This window comes from Sturnus vulgaris, chromosome 3, assembly GCF_052056855.1.
Source record: "Sturnus vulgaris isolate bStuVul1 chromosome 3, bStuVul1.hap1, whole genome shotgun sequence".
In the NCBI taxonomy this organism is placed as follows: Eukaryota; Metazoa; Chordata; class Aves; order Passeriformes; family Sturnidae; genus Sturnus; species Sturnus vulgaris.
The window spans coordinates 61,366,261-61,381,435 of record NC_142245.1 but is presented as its reverse complement, the minus strand read 5'-3'; positions in this window follow the sequence as shown (position 1 = coordinate 61,381,435).

Here is a 15,175-nt window from a genome sequence, read left to right as displayed (position 1 = left end):
AAAAACATGTGTGATGTAAGCTTTTTATTTCCTTAATAGCTACATTAAATCACAGAGTTTTCACATACTATCATATGTGAGAATGGTAGTTCCTTTGTAAGTATAGTAGGGGATGAGCTTTTAATTTTAACAAGGATAATAGGAACTGAAAAATGTACTCACTTGGGAAAAAATTACCAAGGTAAAACTATCAAAATAGCACCATATAAAGAAACTTCATGGCTGACAGACCTACTAAAAAATATTCCCATATTTGCATAAAATGAAGTATTTCATTCAGATAATCACAGGAGTGTTGAGGTTGAAAGGGAGCTGTGGAGGTCATTTTGTCTACCTCCCTTCCTGCTCGAGAAAGGCTCTCTCACAATGTAGAGCTGGTTGCCCAGAACTCTGTCAAGATGGTTTTTACATAACCCCAAGGAAAGAGACCTCACAACTTCGCTTTGTGACCTGTGTCAGTGCTTGGTCACACTCACAGTAAAAAAAAAGAGGTTATCTAATGGTCATAGGCACCCTCCTGTGTTTCACTTTGTGTCCATTGTCCCTTGTCCTGACTCTTTCCAGAGCCTGGCTCCTTTTTTATACCTACTTTAGGTACTTATACACAATGACAAGATCCTCCTGAGCCCTCTCTAGGCGAAACAGTCCCAGCTGGCTCAACCATTCCTCATGGGTCCCTTCATCATCCTTGTGGCCTTTCACACATCTGGCTCCAGTATGTCCATGTCTTTCTTCTAAGGAGACCAGAACTGGACCCAACACTCCAGATGTGGCCTCACCAGTGCTGTGTAGAGGGGAAGGATCACCTCCCTTCAGGGTTCATGTAGGACATTGCATAATTTCATATTTCTTAGGTAGTTCCAACTCAAGCTCAGGTTGGGAAAATTTGTAGATGTTCAAGAGGCCTGAAGTCAGAAACTGTAGTGGGGCAAAGATGTCTGGACCCTTTGGAATACACTGGGGTATACAGGAACCTTATTGTGGCCAAAATGGGAGCCATGTGCTGTTGGCAGGTAAGGAAATGATAAAGACAAAAGCATGTCTTAAATTGTATCTTTAGGCTATAAATATCATAATCAGTTTCTGATACAGTTCACAGACTTTTTAAAAATTTTATTTCCATTATTGATGTGCAGCCCACAATGAGTTTCTCAGATACACTGCAGGGTGAAAAAGAAGCCAAAGTCGGGACAGTTTTGTCATCAGAGGAAACAGTTGTGGAGCTACATCACAAAATTTTTCCAAGAATAAGCAGCTAAACCTTACATCTATTCAGAGGACATGTCATGGTTCTGCATGCTATACATGTAGTAACTAAAAAAAGAAAAGATCATTTAGATCATCGAAACAATGAGTTTTCTCTTTCCTCTGCCAAAGGCTATTAAAAATGTACTTTCTACTTCTTAGGTAAGCTTCTTAATTACTGCCCATGGATCAGATTGATGGTTAGGTCTGTCCCTCCTGAGCAACGCACATTTTTTGGGCAAGTTTCAACAGGAAATAAAGAGCACCACTCCGCAGTGATAGGGTTACAATCTCTTCCAGAATTGCTTCTGTATTTTACATGAAATGGTTGCTGGATAAAATCCTTGAAACAGGGCTTGGGTTCTAGACAGGTTGATACTTTAACTACTCCCTGGTTCTTCCAATTTACTATCCCTGGGAGGCAATGAACCAAACCCTTCCTGGCAGAACAGTGCCAAGTTCAGCAGGAGGGATTGACAAATGCTTTCAGCTGCTCAATTGCACATGGCTTAATGGATGGGAAGGCATGAGTTTACTCAGCAGCAGAAGGATTCTGGCACAGTGTTACTCATCCTGATGGCTGTCCTAAGGATGGAGCTGTGTAAAGGATGGAAAGGTGAGCTGGCACACTCAGTATGGTTTTGGAAGAAAGTGGAATTTAATGTTATTAACTGAGCAGAATTCTGAGGTTGCCAGGTTTGGAGGTAGACATCTACAACTATCCTGCCTCTTATGTTACCTAAATACACTTTTTTTTGCTACCATATTGTAGTGCATTTTTCAGATTCTAAGTTGATTTTGCTCATTCTTAAAATACAGCACTGCTAGTCCTATAGTTTCTGCTGAGAGAAATTCGGGAAACAGAATTAACCTGCAGCAGCAGCTTCTCTCTGAGAAGCTTCATGCCACTTGTGGATTGCTTTAGTCTTATACTCTTTAATTATTTCTTTATATGAGCTTTCTTCTAATCCTGTCCAGGAAATTCTGCCTTCATCTTCCCGGCACTCTTTTTTTTTTTTTGGTTAATTTTCCTACTAAATATGATATTGTGATGAGCAAGTATAAATCTTTTAGCAAGACTGTGCATGTATATATGAGAGTGTAAATGGAATAAATAGCCTATTACAATGTAGGAGTGCTTCAATTAGTATGATTTAGCTACTCAAGGGCAAGTTCATGCCCTTTGTCTAAATCTTTTCAAATTAAACTCAGGGGCAAATTGGTTGCAGTTATCACAGCTGTTCTGTTTAACTTTCAAGTGACACTTATTAATTCCTCTGTCCATATTCTCTGTATGGCCATATTGATTTGTATTCCAGGATTCAGTGTCTGAAATAAACCTCAAATATTTTATACATTCAGTAAAGATCATTTCTTAATAGTATTACTTGTCTGAGTAACAGTTGTCAGAATTACATCCCTAAGTCTCATTAGGAATGGAAATGGGATAGTTAAAATACTTTTATTTTAGAATAACATGGCCAGCAGGGTGAGGGAGGGGATTCTGTCCCTCTGCTCCTGCCTGGTGACACCCCACCTGCTGTGCTGCATCCAGCTCTGGGGGCCCAGCACAGGAAGGACAGGGACCTGCTGGAGTGAGTCCAGAGGAGGGACACCAAGTTGATCAGAGGGCTGGACCACCTCTCCTAAGAGGAAAGGCTGAGAGAATTGGGAATCTTCAGCCTGGAAAAGAGAAGGCTTCGGGGTGACCTAATTATGGCTTTCCAATACCCAAAGAGAGCCTACAAGAAAAATGGGGCAAAACTATTTACAAGAGCATATAGTGACAGGACAAGGGGATGTGTTCAAATTAAAAGTGAGTAGCCTTAAATTAGATATTATGAAAAAATGTTTACATGTTTACTGTGAGGGTGGTGAGGCACTGGAATGGGTTGTCAGAAGTTATGGATGCCTTATTCCTGGAGGTGTTCAAGGCCTGGTTGAATGGGGCTCTGAGCAAACTGGTGAGTTGAAGGTTTGCATATTTTGTCCAGAAAATTATTATTTCGAAAAGAGATACCAGTTTAATGTGGCACATCTACTCTTCATCTTACCCTGCTTCCTATTTTCATTCTTGTCTTTAGTGCCTTGATTTTTTTATTTTTCTGAAGCTTTCCGTATGACCTGTATCTGACAGGTCTGCAAGTGAACAAGTAACTTCTTCTTTCTGCAATTTCATAAATAAATAAATTCAGTGGATCACTAATTCTAGCATACATTGCCTTACCTCTGTCAGTAGCGTCAGTTGACTTACTGAAATCACTTGCTACGATATGTTTCATATGTCAATTTCTTCTGTCCACTATATTGGAGATTATGTGCCCCCACACTGTGAGAGCATTCAGGGCTTGAATTCAGCTTTCTCCTAGGTGAGGAGTTTCCATTTTCACAGTTTCTATCTCCCATTTCCAGACTTTTTTCCTACTGGTGACTTTTCTTTGCCATTTCTAATACCTACTAGTTACCCTAGTTGAAAAAAATGAGGCAGAGTAATCACTTAGCCATATAGGCTTAATCTGGAACAAACCTATCACTTCTAGTGCTTTGAGGCAGGGACTATTTAATTTCAAAATGAGTTAAAGGGTGGCCGAGCATGGCACTTCAGGCTTTGCACTGTGTTCCCACACTCACTGCTCTGTAACCTGCATTTCCCCACTGTTTCCTCACATGAGGTGTCAGTGTTTTTTATATAATTTCATTTGGTGACACTCTCATTAATCCATCTGGATCTGGAGTTATTTCCAGAAGCTTTGTACAGTTGATGTTCATGGAGTACATTTCTGTGCTGCTAGTTTAAAAAAAAGGTCTCTCTTACCTGAGACCCAAATCACCAGCCTGCCTGACTTCAATAACTACTTTTCATCTGAAACTGTCAGAATTTGTCCAAAAGAGAACAACAGTTAACTTGAAGTTTCACTGTAATTTACCCTTTTTATTTGAAGTTAATCGGATCAGCTCATGAGCATTTGAGTTTCTAGGAGCATCTTGTCTACAGCACACATAGTGCTTAACAAGAGCCAGTTGGTATTTGCTACAGTGATTGTGATAGAGATCTTTTGGCTCTTGTACCTGGGGATATCTCTGCTCAGTTGTCACAACTACCATTTCTCACAGTCTTTTTTACTGGGAAATTAAGTTTTATACAAAGGGAAGGTAAAAATTCTAGGTAAAGACAATGTTTAACTTGGTTAGCAATGATCTGCTTTGTAATTCAGCCACCACAGGAAAAAATATTCCTATGCTTCTACCTACTTATCTTGATTGTCTGAAGGTTTAAAATATATGTCCAATATAATTCTAAAAACAATGAGCTATAACTGCTATCCAAGAGTATAATGTTACTATGGGGACTCAATGGAATATAATATTTTCAGTAATAACCTGTATGGTTTCCATAGTATAGTCACAAAAGTTCATTTTTGAGTCTGTTAAACATGTATTTTCACTGATATGCTTTCATAAATGCCATTTTGATATCACTGTACAGAATCACTTCACCTAACTCTTTCCAGGGTGCAATTTTTTAGCATTTTTCTGAAATAATTATAAATTTAGTCATGTTTTATTCCACCTTAAAGGAATGTTGCTCCAATTGTTGTTGTAATTACTGTCTTACTGCAATCACTACTTTTTCAATGTTCTTCATTGATTCAAAATAAAAATATGTGAATGAAAAATATGAAGATCACCTTTTATCACACAGAGAGTACAATGTAGTTAAACTCATCTGGCACCTGTAGAGAATTCATTATCATTTTAACATCAGAAAGCACTCTGATAAATGATGTGAGCATATTGTGCTACCTCCAGCAAACAAGTGCTCTTTATTATCTCTTTATGAGGACTAGGAAGAGAATTAGATTTATAACTTTAGTACATGGCAGCACCCTTTGATTCTTGTATAGAGGAGTCAGATGAATACAGTAGATTAGGAGAGGTTAGGAATTAATAACATGAACGTTAGATTCTCATTATGTTTTACTTTTTAAATCCATATGCCTTATAACTAATGCTGAAATGGAGGGATCTTACTTATGGTCACAGAAAACAGTCTTGATTATTCTACTAAGGAAGAAACCACATCTGTTTCTTTTCCACTGAATTTCTGAGAATGCTTTTATTCTTATGACACTGTTATCTAAGACTGACAGTTTTTTGCAAGGTTTTTCATGCTTTATCTTAATAGCTCATTTTACCCTGCACTTTCTTTTGGCAGGTAGGATAGGTGAGGGAATTTCTGGAAGTCATTAACAACTCTCTGATATTTGCAGCTTCACGAATATCCCAGACTGCCAGGGGACAGTTGATTGTGCAACTCACCCTCTCTTCATAATATCAGTGACTCAGATGAATTGTGATTTTGGACAGCATTAGTAGACTAGAGATTTTTAGAAACATAACAAGCTGTAGCTTCTAATATCTATTCTGGTAATGAAGCCCTGTGAATCTGTGGAATCCCTCTCTGTGACTTTGTCTGTATTTACTCATCTTTCAAGCATCCAGTGTCTTGGTGTTTGTCTGTGAATGAGCACACCATTAGAGAAATCAAAATCTCTTCCTGAAAAGAGAGCAGAAAATTTTCTTGATATGTATTATTGGTAAGTCATTTATTCAGCTTCTATTCTGTTGCTAAAGGTAGGCTTGGGTGCTTTTTAATGACTGTGTGTTTCTAGTAGTCAGTTACTTTCTCCTCATAGATCTGCAGATCTTAATTAGTTCCTGTTATAAGCAGCTTTCCAGACCTAAGGCAGATGGAAAAGATGTATCCCTGAGCCCTTCTATGTCTTACTGACTTCCAGAACATACTGGAAGGTTTATTTTTGTTAATAAAATTATTTAATTTGAATCATGTGCTAGATTGTATATACATATGAATTTACAGCCATAGTTATATATACACACACAACGTTTGTTATTAGAGCTGAAGGCTGATCTACTTCAGAATATTCTGGTTTTGTTGCTCATCAGAGAAAAACAGCAGGGTGCAAAGGGAGTGGGGAGAGGAAGATATGTGTGTTCAAAATGATAGGCTGCCTTTATTTGTTCCTGCCTTGGTGGAAGTAAGCAAAATATAAATAATTAAAGCAGAAATTCATAAAGCGTGAAATTTATTAATGAGATTAAAGAACCGTAAAAGGATTCTAGCATCCTAAGTCTGTGCAGCCTAAAATATTACCACATAGCTTCTTGAAGCATTCAGGCTACTCTGTTATTAAATTCTCTGACTTATAAAAACCAACGTTTTTATACAAAACATCTCTGATTTTATCATTTTTGGAGAGCCTCAGAAAAATTAAAAGGTTAGTGCACTGTATCAGGAAGAGATCTGTTGCTGGCAACAGATTTTGAAAGTTCATTGCAAACATATTTCTGTTCTTATCACACAGTGTTGCAGATGGAGTGAACTCTTTCCTCATATGGGGGTGTATGTAAGTAGAAGGAATAGGTAAGTAGCAATATGTTTCTTGATATAAACCAATGATTTAACAAAGTTTGATAATAAAGGTGACTGTGGTTTAAAAAAATTCGATGGTAAGGTACATTTGATTATTTTCTGCAGAGACAAGATTAGGCAAAACTGTCAGGGAGATCCCCCTGATGAATTCAAGAAGGGCCTCCTTTCTGTTCTAAACTCCTTCTCAGAGGGGAGTTTAGGTGTACAGCTAGATCTAGAATTGGTCAACAGTTAATGTCTAAAGGATTATATGTACACAACCACTTCTTTTGTATCACCTTAGCTAATATTTCAAAGAAGATTGGTATCTCTTACCAAAAGTCTGCTGTGGCAAAGAATCTCTGAACCTCAAGAAGTAACCTACAGAGGCATCCCTACCCACAGTGATATCTTAGTGTGCAGCCATGCAGGAGAGCTCAACAGGCCCTGGGATATCTTTATTTATGGTGTAACATGATTGACTTTCAGTTGTATTTGCATGCCAGCAAGATATCAGGGTCACTGTTCGGACAGTCCCTGTCTGCTGTGCTGCCATCCATCCCTGAAGTCCAGAGTAAGCTGGATGCAGCCATCACAACGCTCACTGGTGGTTATGGCATAAGCAGGGGAGGAGCAAACCATCACACATATTATTAACCAAAAAAATACCCCTATGAAGACGTGACCTCCTCATTATGTGGTGTTAAACATCATTAAGATGCATGTTTACAAATTCTCCATGTGACAAGAAATCACTCTTTCCGTTTGACATCCTGTAACTCAAACCTGTGTACTGGCTGGAAAGGGGAAAGGGCCATTGGACTTCCCAACTCAGTTTTGAGTCAGATCTCTGAGAAGATCAGTGGCTGAGCCTCCTTACAGAGTGAATATTTACCAATATAAGCAGTAAATTCCATGCAGTCACACTAGTTCCCCTTCTTCCCTTCCTTGACATCAGGAATACATATCACAGTGAAGAAACACTCCAACTTTTCAGATGTGTTGATACCAGTCTTTGCAAGCATATGTAGGCGTTGGCAGATTGAAAGGCATTTAAATGCATTGTAAGAAAACAATGCTTTGCAAAATAAAAACTAGAATTTATTTTTAAAATAGCCACCTAAACTTCAGGCATAGTCCTTGCTTTTCAAAAGCACGTGAAAAGTATCTGATAGGGATAAGGTATAAGCTTCACTAGAGACAAAAGGTCAGGCTTGCAAAGCTTCATGATGGGGTACACTAGGCTGGATCATGCTTATAAACTTGGATTGGGAAAAAGAAGACTGCTTTTCACTGAACCAAAAAAATAATTAATTATCCATAGATAACCTTATTTTCAAGGATATTTTTCACATTGGCTTCTGAAGATATCAACACTTAAAAGTATTTTCACCCAGGTGCCAGGATAAGCAATGTGGGAGTACTCCTGGCAAGCACATACAGAGATTATGTAGTCCAGCTGACATTAATTTTCCCGTTAGTACCTACAGAAAAGAAAATCTGCCTTGCATTCAGGTTGCATTTCTTTATGTTATCTATCTAATAAAATCTTTTGTATTTAATAAAATATAGATTCAGAATAAAGAAACATGCAGTTGGAGATAGAAAGGATGTGTGTTAAAACCTGAGCACAGTGAGATTTGAAGAGAACACTGGCTTTCTTGAAGGGGAAAATTCAATTTGCTGAAGCTGACAGATCCTCTGTAGATACTTAAGATCACCCAGGCTGAGTACTATGACAAGGACGATGGATCATTTCTGCATGTTCGGAAAGCTCAGCCATAACCTGCAAAAAATATTTACCTGAATGTCCTCCTAAGGAGCCCAGGGCCTAGTTTAGGGAAATGCTTTGCTTTTATTGCCTACAGATTACTTTCTTTCTGAATGAGTGTCTGCTAGGATAAAGATGTAAGTTATAAGTCACTTTAAAGCTGCAGACATTTGGAGGACAAAAATGGTCGTGTTGTCATTGCCTTTGCTCATTTTCCCCCTTAAGATAGTGTAGTCTTTTGTCTTGCATTTTCAAGGTTGTAGAAGCAAATGATGCCACAGAGGAGTAAAACTTATTTTACTTTAAAAACTGGCTTCTCTGTGATGAAACTCTGCCACAGAACTTGTAGAAATTGAATAAAAATGGTTCTGAGAAACTTATGCTTCTTGTAAAAAACCACACTCTTGGATGAATTCTGTGTTAAGTTTGGTATAGTGGAGAGACAAAAAATCACCATTTGACAGAACTAACTACATGCCATTTTGGAGAATGAGTAAATTACATGGACAAGGATTTTTCTCTTTTTTTCTATTTATAGAACAGAACCTGCTGCAGAAATGTGTCCTGGCCCCTTCCTTCTTTCATACAACTGCTTTAAACATGTTTCTTTTTAAGTTTTTGAAGCTGGCCAGAAGAGTTGAAATGGCAGTATCTCTTCATAAAGGTGTTGGCTTCTCCATATCTGTTCATCATTTAGTATCTGCTCTATTTAAAAGAAAGTATTCCCAGAATACCAAATCTAGCTAAAGTGGCCTATTTGTTTTAATGCACCTCTAATAGTAGAAAAAAACCTTAATAACTAAAGTTAGTGGTAATATGAATGTGATAAGCAAGAGTACAAGACAGATTGAAGACCCTTTAGTTATTTCATATATGCTGCTAAGCTGTAAGAGGTAATGTTTTATTATCCTAGGAACACTGGGTACATTGGGAACTTTACAAAGGTGAAAGAAACTTCAGTATATGTGTTTTTTATAATAAGGTTTACATCAGTATTGGTACAGGTCTTCATGTAGCCAGCTGTATCTCCTGCAAATCCAGTAGCTGATACTACAACTGATTCATCTATCTTAAAATGACATTTGGTTTCTGGTAGAATTGCAGAAAATGTCAGTTTCTGGACTTCTGCCTAATAACATGGGAAAAGCTGAACAGTGTCAGAAAAGGCAATACCAACAGGACTAGCAGGATGCAGACCCTGAAATTATCATAAAATTTCCACTTAATCTTGATTCTCTGTCTGAATCAGCATAGTTCAATTCCTCCAGGATTCTTTTGTTACTCAAGCCTGTGGGTATCATCCTAAAGCTCAGAATGTAGTACATGCCTTTTTCAGTGTGAAGGAACCATCTGTTTTTTCTCCTACTCAAGTAATACTGACAAAGGACATATATAACTGCTGCAATGTTATCTCAAAGGAAAACAACATTTGCTTTCTCCAAGGAACATAAATAACATATTGAAAAGTATATGAACATCCACAGCATATATGTGGTTGGATATAGCAGAATTTAATTAGTTAACAAAATTTCAATATTCTATTGGTCAGAATTGAGGTTTATATTTCTTTTTCTCCTAGCCCTGTCACCTTTCTGTGTTTCCCATCACAGTGAAAAGTTGGCTTTAACAGAGAAGAAAATGAGAGGGAAACATTTGCCCAGCAGATTGTCTAAATCCTTCCTGTTTCAGACACTTGCTATTCCAATTTTTGTGCTTAAATTAACTGTCTTTTGCTTCTGACTCTGTCCATCATTCTCAAACTGTGGATGTTTTCAGTAGGAGCAGCAGCATCCTTCGTTGCTCATGGGGAAGGAAAGATTTAACAGGCACTTAAGGCAATGCAACAGTATCAGGGGCATGGCATGAAACTCAGAGCAGTGTATCTGCCATACTCCTTGCAGTAAAGCCTTTCCATTGCAAGAATGGCTGAGTTAATTTATTTTCCATGTCATTCTACCTCTGCTCCAGAATCTTTGCTTATCCTTCATAGCCTGCACCTTACAATAGTGATACCACAAGCCTCAGGCTACAGATATCCTTGTAAAGGTGCCACCAAATATAATGCATGCTTGAAAATGTACTAGTTCCTGTTAAAGAACTCTTTGTAGAATCCCAAATTCTTCTCAAAGTTTGCTTTTGAAGGAATGAGCATAGGAAGAAATTTGGCTTTGTAGCATTTCTAGAAAGTTAAACTAAATTTTATTTAGGGTTCATAGAATTATATTACTACGAGCACTCATAAACTTAAGAGCTGGTGCTATTGGCAATATTTCTAAAGCAATGACAAACCCCTCTCCCCCCCAGAACATCTTATGTTTAAATAACAGAGTGTTCCTCACATTTCATATTAAAAGGACAGAAGTCTCTTCAGTCAATTTCCTTCTGTTTTGCTTGGTTTTAATGTTTTATGTGGGATGGGAAATAATCTGCATGGTGTTTAGGGTCTTTATAGATCCCTCCCTGGCACTATCTGATTTCCTGAAAGAAAAACCCAACCCACAACTTGATAATAATTACCAGGAAGGTGGCCACAGAACAATTTTTCTCCTCCAGGGAAATCCTTGGCAGTGTAGGGCAGGGTCTGTAATCTGACTTCAATTTTGTCATCAAGCCGTACTTACAAATATAAAAGAGGTTGGACAGAAAAAAAGAAAATTACAGGATTGATTACAGGGTGACCACAGCTCTGGATATACATCAGGATGCAGAAGGAGGCTGGTCCCTTCAGTAGTGGGTTTCCTGTTTGGTGGAATCATCCTTGCTTCCTCCTAATAAACATGCAATATATTAATCTCCTTCACTCCTTTGATGAAAAGAAGACAATACTAAAATATTAAATAAGAGTGAAAGTAGGAGAAATAAGTAATGAAATATCAAAATGGAGTAACTGGAAAGTAGAAGTTTTTGTGAAATGCTTATTTTGACAAAGAAAAAATGAAGGCGAATTTCTGTTTTGGGTTCCATGCAAAGATATTAAATAAAGGAATACATAGCACTTTTTTGTTTTTCTTTCCTTTTTTGCCTAGGTATGGAAGCTGCACTCCTGGTCTCTCACATCCTCTTCATTCAGCCAAGTTCAATACACATTTTTCTACAAATGCCACAGCAGGTAGCAAATGGAGCTGGACATGAAGCTCTGCAGCAGCCAGCCAGGGAGTGAGACACTTGTTGTGTGGGGAGACTGCCAGGAAAAATGGAGGGAAAATTGCCAGACAGGATCAGAAGTATATGGAAAAATGAACAGATTGACCAGTTTCAAAAAAAAAATAAAAGCCCATTTATTCCATTTATTTTTTTCCTTAAAGGTAAGCAGCATTCCTCCAGAGGAAAAGCAGGCAACTCAGACAAAAAGGAAGGTAGGATAGTCCTCCTCCCAGTCTTTGTAACCCAGAAGCTTGGTGACAAACATTAGGGATAACTACTATTTGAAGAACTACATCTTTCCCACCCGGTAAGCCTGGGGAATCGCCAAAGATACCACTGACTACTGCAGAAGCTTAGCCTGAAAAAAAAATCAGCATCAGGAGATGGTTCCAAGTCTAGAGATGGCAGAAGTGTCTGAGGTCTTGGCTGCCCTAGATTATGAACCAGGTAGGAGTCTGGTGACAAGAAACTGGACAGGTTGCTGAGCAAGCAAGAAAGCTGTCAGAGGAGTGACTCTCCACAGAAGGGGTACAAGCTGGGCCAGAATAGAGCTGAAGGGGCTCTGCCAAAAAACAGTGACCCACTAGAGAGTTGGAAATTGTGTATTTTGGGAAGTGTGGGGTTGAGGACTGCTGGAAAGGGTCCTGGAAAGCAGCAGGTGCCAAAGAGCTGCCTGTTGTAACCATATTGCCAATTGTCATGGTTTGATTGTAAATCTTGAGCTACTTGGACACTAATTTTCTTGCACTTTGTGGGAATAGATGTTCTCAATGGAAGGGGAAACAAGCCCTAGAAAACTACTTCTGTCCTACCAAAATTCCTGTGAATGTTGCTTCAGCATATTCTGCAAACTCACAAGAGAGAAAATTATGGAGAAAAGCTTAAATTTTTAAATTTAAAAAGTTGCTTGTAAAATATCTGATTTTTCTTTTTAAGGGAGCCTCTTGATTTTTTTTAACTTAATTTTGATGATCTGGGCCTGGAGAGAATTACCTGGGGTAGCTACAAAAGCTCAAGGAGTTTAGCTCCTTGTGGAAACAAGGAGCTCCTTATAGAGCCATATGCACCCAAAGAAAACACACATGCTCATCTGATGTGGAATGGGTTGTAGGTATCCCAGCAGTCAGTCTGAATCTGTCTTGTGGCTGCATATGGAGCTGGGTGAATGAATTTATACCATGTTAACATGATTGTAGGTGTATCTGGATAGATTCCTACAATAATAACTTAATTTTTGTGCTGTTTTTCTTCAGTGTTCTTATAAGAGAACATGGAAGACAGAGGAGAAGAGAAGTTTAATTTCACAGTGTAATTTCTGTAGTTTCTGTGTAGAGATGGGGAGAAAAAAAGTGATAGCGATGATTATTTCAGAATGATCTGCTTCCTTCCTTGGAAGTGACTGATGGCAGGCTTTGACAGGAATGGAGACCTGTACTAAGAACCATTTCATTCAGACCAAAACACAGAGCAGAAGAACATAAGAGGGTGAAAAAAGAAAAATTTCTAGATGTGTAAGGTATTCTCATTCTGTTTCTTTATCTTCTTGATCACTTATTTATTAAACCTCTTTTTACAAAAAAGCAATGTCAAAAGGGGGCATTTGACTTTTGAGATAGGAAAAGGGAAAAACATTTTGCTCCCAGGTGTGAGGATTGTTTACATAACTCCAGTGATCAGCAGAAACATTTAAGTAGCTCCAGACCCTTCAGTCACCAGGGTTTAAAATAAGGTGTCTCAGTATTTGATTTAACACTTCCTGGTATGCAGGAACCCTATGGACTCATATGCCTACGACATTTTATGGGATATATTCTGCCTGGGACCAGCTGTGTGACCCTTGGAGGCTGCCATAATGCATTCTTGATGCACACACCAGCTATGTACAAGCATATAGCTATTGCAGCTTTGCCAGCCTGCAAAGGGCCTCATCCTGAGGAAACAAGAGAGTCTGTTCTGCTTCTCTCCTAGCTCACAAGTCAAATGACCACATTAACTGGTGCTGATGGCTGGAGGCTGAGGCAAATGGAGTAGGAACTCCTAAACAGATGCATTCACTGGCGTTTTTGTCTACCCTGCCCTGAAATCTGGCTGTCCTTTACACTTGAGAGATAGAAAGGCTCCTAAATAACAGCTGTTTGATGGCTAAATATACATTTTTACCCGCAGAGATTGCCATCCCCCCTTGCAGGCTGGAGCAGAGCCTTTAAACCCCCTGTGGACAGAGGAAACAACACCACAAAGAGGTATCACATAGATGATATAAATAGTTGAGAGACCCTGGGGCAGAGAGGATAATGTACATGCTCTTGGGACAACCATCACTGGAAAGAATGGTTCTTAGGTAAGAAGATACAGGACAAGTACTCTTGTATTTTGATTTTCCCTGCAAATATAAAGCACCGTTTAGAGAAGTAGTCTACTGTCATCATTTGGAGAGTGTAACAGCAAACACAGTCCAAAGGGAGGCACAGAATGGAGGCTGCTTTCCTCTGTGGCAGACCCCTGTGGGGCTCACAGACTCTTGCAGGACCCAGAGACAACACCCCCACCTCAGGGTGGTGCTCCCTGCAGTCATCTACTTGAGGCTGATTCTCCTGCAGGTTGCAAAAAAAAAGTCGTAAGAAAGAGACCAAAGCCAAATTATTATTTGTAAATGAATGGAAGATTGAAAGATCAGAAGGAAGAATGCTTTCACCAATCGAAAAGGACAATTGTTTTGTGTTAAGCATATGCATACCTTTGTCATCTTGTTCTCATGACCAAGGCAAGTGAGCAGTTCTGGTAAGATTCTAAAATCCTCAGGGGAGAAACCAGCTTCAGCCTGTCAGTTAAGGCAGAATTCTGTTCAAAAAGCCATATTAGCCATCTGGGTGAGGAGCAATACAAATAGCTGACTTGATAGCACATTAATCAGCCCTCCCCATGGCAAACCGCCTTTCTGTCTTTTAGGAATGGAGCCACTGGGTTCCTTTCCCAAAGAGTCCCTCTCACTGCTTTTCTTCAGTTTGTATGGGCTTCTCAAGCAGTCACCTTATAGCTTAACTGGATGTGCACACTCATCTGCTATCTAATTGCTGGCCTTCTCTGCCAATTTTCCTAACTCTGACTAGGCAGCATCCATAGCACACCAACTGCTGAGCTCAAGCAACAAGAAAAAATGTTTTATTCCTCTATTGCTCTATGTTTTCTCAAACAAATGAATATTTTGTACCACTTCTGTGATCTTTTTGAACATGAGGTTTTAAGTGACTCAGACACTAAGATTTATGCTGATAAGACAAAGACCTGGGGCTATACTTTTGTTATTCACAGCAGAGGCCAGAGATCTGTTCTTAGCCCATGGAAGGGTGTTTGATGTGCAAGTGCTACAGCAGAACTGCAATGGCATATTTTCCATTTTATCAGCACTTTTTATCAGAAGGTTTTCTACATTACTGAGCCTCTGGGAACACAGCTGGAATTTAGAGACATACCACTGTAAATGTGCTTACAGATCTGATGTCATTTAAGCAAAATTGCCTGTATGTGGGTGAAGCCAAATTTACAGGGTTGACTCTAGTTTTTTAAGGCAGCAAGGAGAG